Consider the following 5497-nt stretch of genomic DNA (forward strand, 5'->3'; position numbering starts at 1 on the left):
GGAATGATTGGATCCCTTCTATACTTAACGACAAGTCGGCCCGATATCATGTTTAGTGTGTGCTTGTGTGCAAGATTACAAGAAAATCCAAAGACATCACATGTTGAGGCCGTCAAAAGAATCTTTAGATACTTAAATGGGACAATGCATCTTGGGTTATGATATCCAAAATTTACCGGGATTGATATTATGTGCTTTGCGGATTCCGACCATGGAGGATCAATGATTGGTAGAAAGAGCACAAGTGGAGTATGCGCGTTCGTGGGTCTTTGCTTAACATCATGGTTCTCGAAGAAGCAAATGTCCGTTGCATTGTCTACCACTGAAGCCGAATATGTAGCCATGGGAAGAGCATGCGCACAAGTGTTGTGGATGAAGCAAACCTTCTTCGATTACGGTATCATCTCATCCGAAATACCCATATGTTATGATAACAAAAGTGCTATAGATTTATCTAAAAATCAAATATTACACTATAGGACTAAACATATAGACATTAGGCACCATTTCCTTCGTGACCATGTCCAAAATGGTAATATTGTGATAGACAAGGTAGAATCTACGGAAAACATAGCTGACATATTCACTAAGCCCCTTAAAAAGGAAACCTTTAACTTGCTTAGGAATGGGTTGGGAATGATGGAACATACTCCATAAAATCCCCTTCAGATCACGCACGGTCGAACCACGGTCAACCGTGTTGACAGCCGCCTGATGTCTGACGATTTTCTTTGTCTTTTATGCACTCTCTTTAATATCTAAATAACTTTTCCACCAACCACATCTCTTCTTTAAACCCCAACTATTGGATTTCTAGATTCACTTTTGTCTTACCTTCAAGTACTCTCCAAAAAGTGGTCCATACTCTTTCAATTCTCTTCAAGGTAAGCATCTAAAATTTACTTTCAATTTTACTAGATTAATTATATTATAGTCTTTCCAAACTAATAGGAACACTTGTTTCTTGCATGAATTCCTTAAATATATGAGTAAAATTGTTATAAAAAACATTTTTTTCTCAAATGTGTCATAATAGTGATTTCTTGCATAAAACTCATATATATTTTAAACCTTTAAACTCACTCATGCACACACATATGTTTGAATAAATTATTATGATACTTGTGAGTCTCATGACTAGTATCTATTCTTGACAAACATAGAGAAAAATGATGAAACTTGTCTAATTTTTTTTTTTTTTTTTTAAATAGCACAATCTAATTTTAAAACTTATGTTTTCAAAATGAGTCTAGACAAGGACTAATCTACACATGTTTAGCATATAGTTTTTTAAAATTATATAAACTTGATTATATTGCTAAAATTGTGGCTTTTATAGGAAATGACCAATACGAGAAATCAACGTATAACGAACAATAGGCAACACATGGAGACTAGAACACTTTATGAAGAGCGTGTCGTTCATCATACCGAATTTCCCGAACTAACTCAACTTTTCACCTAAAACAGTTGCTTCTCATTCCTTGAGTTTGATGAAGTCATTTACCCAACGTTAATTAGGGAATTTTATGCTCACCTTGATGTTTCAAATCCCGACCAAGTTTCATTTCGACTTTTCAATACACCTTACACTTGGTCTTTTGAACAATTCGCAACCGTTATGGCCATTCCTTACAATGGGCGTTTCTCCTATACTCCTTCAATCGATCTAAGATCACTTAACCGTACCTTTCCGTTGCAACCCATCTTAGATCTCATTACCACTCCTGGAGTACAATGAAACCTCAACCGAAGACTTCGCATTCAAGATGACAAAATACGCCATGATCTTCAACTCATTCTAAACATCATTCAGAACAATGTCTATTGTCGGGAACCTACCGCTACTCACGTTTCAGGAATCGAAGTTGTTGTCATGTGGTCTCTTCTTACTCATGAACCCATAAATCTCACTTATCTCACTACTCAAAGAATGGGTTACCTTCGAGAACTAGGAACTCACCCACTTCCATACTCCAACCATCTTAATCGACTTTTTCGATTTGTTGGTGCCATCAACCCTTCTCAAATTCCTCAACCCGTGTCCACAATTCCTCTAACTTATTGGGAAGCTCATCCGGTAATCATTCTCTCTTCCGACAATGAAAGCTCAACTATCTTCAATGCGTTTAGCACCAATGACGTTTATCCTTGAACAATCAATGTTGGTTAAGAAAAACTTTGGGGGCGGGTAGATAAAACACTTGTCCTAAGAATGAAACTTGTTATGTATTGTAATGTACTTTCCATGCTTATTATGTTTGTTACTCTTTATGTTTAATATTGGTTCGAGGGGGATCCATTCTATTGATAAACATGAACAATTGATAAGTGTGTACGATTTAAAAGGGAGCATTACTCTAGGGCGCGCTTAGTTCCAAGTGGGACTAACATTTTTGCTTCGACAAAAGGGGTAGAAAGTGTATGGTAAGTGATGTTAACACTCATGTCAACTTACATAGTTAAAACACTTACGCATATGTTTGTCATCATCAAAAAGGGGGAGAATGTTGGTTAAGATTCCAATCATAATATTCAAAGGTTAATCACTTTGTTTTGATGATGACACACAAGAGATAAGTGGTTAATCATATGTAGGACGACATGAGTTCATAAGCCTAAACTATCTCTAGCAAAAGACCAATACATAAGTAATTATCTTGGTAAAAATGGTACACGGCTGCATTACGGTCGACCGTGAAACTAACCGTGCATGTCATGTACCAACGAATTCAGGTTTTTCTAAAACTGTCAATCTACGGCTAACCTTACGGTCGACCGCATCCCGACCGCAGTTTTCTTTGTTAACAAAATCATCCACTTTGAGTTAGACCACTTTGAGGCATCTATAAGTTACAAAACCTTTTTAAATATACTTATAATAGTTACCCTTTTTGATCTCAAAAGAGTTTTGAACCAAAAGAGGTTAAGTTTTACTAATCACACCTAATGACATCTTAATGACATTTTAAGCCAAACTTAGATTAAACAAACAAGTGTTATATCTTTTCTTCCTAGTACATAATGTCATTTAAACATACTAATAATGGTCACTGAAGTCCCAATTAAAGAGTTGCTCTCCCATTAGTTGTATATACCATTGTATGTTTGTAAATGTAATTAGTCCAAGCTTGTCAAGGTTGTAACAAAGATCATTAAGTTTCAACTAGACTCAAACTAGTTCATTTGAGATGCAACAATGTTCCAAAGAATAATATACTCCCATAAGCAAAATGACAAGGAATTAAGAAATGTTGATGAAGCTTTTGGAAGATAATGGTTTGTCAAGAGACAAAATTATGCAATTATCTCTTTAGGTAATCAATGACAAATGGTCAAAGCTTGAAGACTTTCTTCTTTTATGGATATGTCAATTTCCATACTTTCTTCTTTTTGGCCTTTAGTTGCAGCTATTCAACGAGGGAAAATGACAATTTTCAAAGGACAAAAACGGCCATAAGAATCAGATGTTAGAGGTACACGGTCGAACCACGGTCGACCGTGCAGCGAGCCGTGTAGCTTCCAGGAAGATTTCTCTTTCCTATAAAAGCTAAGCCTTGAAGCATTTGAAGACTCACCTCTTGCACTCATATTTTTCACATACTTACTGATATCATTCTTATAATTAAATTGTAATCTTTTAGAGTGATTCTAGCAAGAGTACCTGTAAGCTTAAGTTGTAAGTTTACTTGTAAACTATCTTCTTAAAGGGATCTAGAAGGTAGTTATGTTTTTCACTAGGATAGTGCATTAAGAGCTTGTGGTAAGAGCTATAGGTGTTTGTGAAGTCTTCAAAGGGACGTAAGGGCTCACAAGTTGCGGCTTATCGAAGTACTAGTGTTGTATCCGGACACTCCACCGAGTTTGGAGTATCATAGTGAAGAAAAATCTCAATTCGTAGAATTGAGGAGTGGATTAAGGAAGATTAGTTAACATCTTCCCGAACCACTATAAGTCGTTGTGTTTGTTCTCTCTTCCCTTATCTTTTTGATTATATACTAACATACATATATCTTGTTAAGTATCATTTAAGAACAAACATTTTAAGTCACACTATATCAAGTTCAAGTTCAAGAAAACGTAAAGAAAATTTTTAAAAAAATCGACTAAGTAACTATTCATCCCCCTCTAGTTACTTACAATATGGTTTAATATACATAGATGGAGTGTACATAACTAACAATGCAGAATTAGAATACACCAGTAACACCTCAAAAACTCCAACAAAGTAATGAAAAACAATATCCCTACTCCATTTTATACTGCTTCTCAAAATTTACATAGGTGCAATTAGATGGAGATAATTACTACTTGATTAGAACACCAAATCACAATGTCTTTTCAGTTTATTGGGCATATCTACTACTTTTGGCGTGGGGAGTTACAAACTTTATCCTTCATGCGTGCTATAAGCTTGAACTTGTTCTCGACGTCAACTTTTTGGCGCATATCAAATCCTGATGCTCGGTTTGGGAAATAACTTAATAATGCTCGTTTATAAGCTGCACGAACCTTGACACATTAATGACACTAAATGTTCTTAAAGAAGACGGTATGTATGAAAATAATGGAAAGTTGACTCACAAAGATATGGTAACTATGTGTAGTGAGTCCATAGGTGCTGGAAATAACACCACTGTTACAGGCTTACAGCTTTAGAACAAACACTATGATGAAATTGCTTCGGTTGTTGGAATGCCACCTTCAGAGCATCTAAACAGGGCGGAGCTAGAATCAGTTATACGAAGATGAACTAAAGAAAATGTCGTACAAGAAAGCGGTGATTTTTGAAGGGTTGAGGAGACACCCACCGCTCATCTCGTGCTGCCACATAAGGTCATGAAAGAGATAGAGGTGCAAGGGTACGTAATTCCAAAAGGTGTAGTCGTTAATTTAAGGTTACTAAGATGGGTTTGGATGCAACGTTGTAAGATGATCAAGGTTGTACAAAACGTGAGATGGGGTCGAGACGTTCGGGACCTTGGAATGTCGCAACGGTCAAAACGAGGTCGAGACGGATGTTGACCAACGTTGACTTATTATATATATATTTCTAACATAAATATGTAAAATTAAAGGTAAATATCTATGTTTGAATTATATATATATATATATATATATATATATATATATATATATATATATATATATATATATATATATATATATATATATATATATATATATATATATTAAAAGTCAATGTTGATTAAAATCCCTATCGGCCCCGTCTCGACTCTTTTTTTAGGCTTTTGACCATTTTTTTTACCGTTGTTGACTGGCTTTTTACCCGTTTTTAGATCCGTTGCGACGATACACAAGTAAATCAGTTGTGACGTCCATCTCGGCCGTTTTTTACAACATTGGGGAAGATCCAATGAAGTTCAAGTAGAAAGGTTTTTGGTGAATGATGGTTTTGTTGATATAAAGTAGGGGAATAGAGATGACGCCTTTTGGTGCCGCCTCAATTTGACTCTGCTTCACTTGGAATATTTTA

General features: G+C 35.6%; 1 long non-coding RNA gene across 1 annotated transcript; it reads right to left on the reverse strand.

Moving 5' to 3' along the window:
- Nucleotides 1–4116: 4116 nt before the first annotated feature.
- LOC139897027 (uncharacterized) lies at nt 4117–5084 on the reverse strand. The gene is made up of 3 exons (XR_011776420.1): nt 4812–5084; nt 4585–4713; nt 4117–4502 (listed from the first exon to the last, which is right to left on the reverse strand). It is a non-coding gene; the product is annotated as an uncharacterized lncRNA (long non-coding RNA).
- Between the last annotated feature and the right edge of the window lie 413 nt (nt 5085–5497).

This window comes from Rutidosis leptorrhynchoides, chromosome 3 (assembly GCF_046630445.1).
Source record: "Rutidosis leptorrhynchoides isolate AG116_Rl617_1_P2 chromosome 3, CSIRO_AGI_Rlap_v1, whole genome shotgun sequence".
NCBI lineage: Eukaryota > Viridiplantae > Streptophyta > Magnoliopsida > Asterales > Asteraceae > Rutidosis > Rutidosis leptorrhynchoides.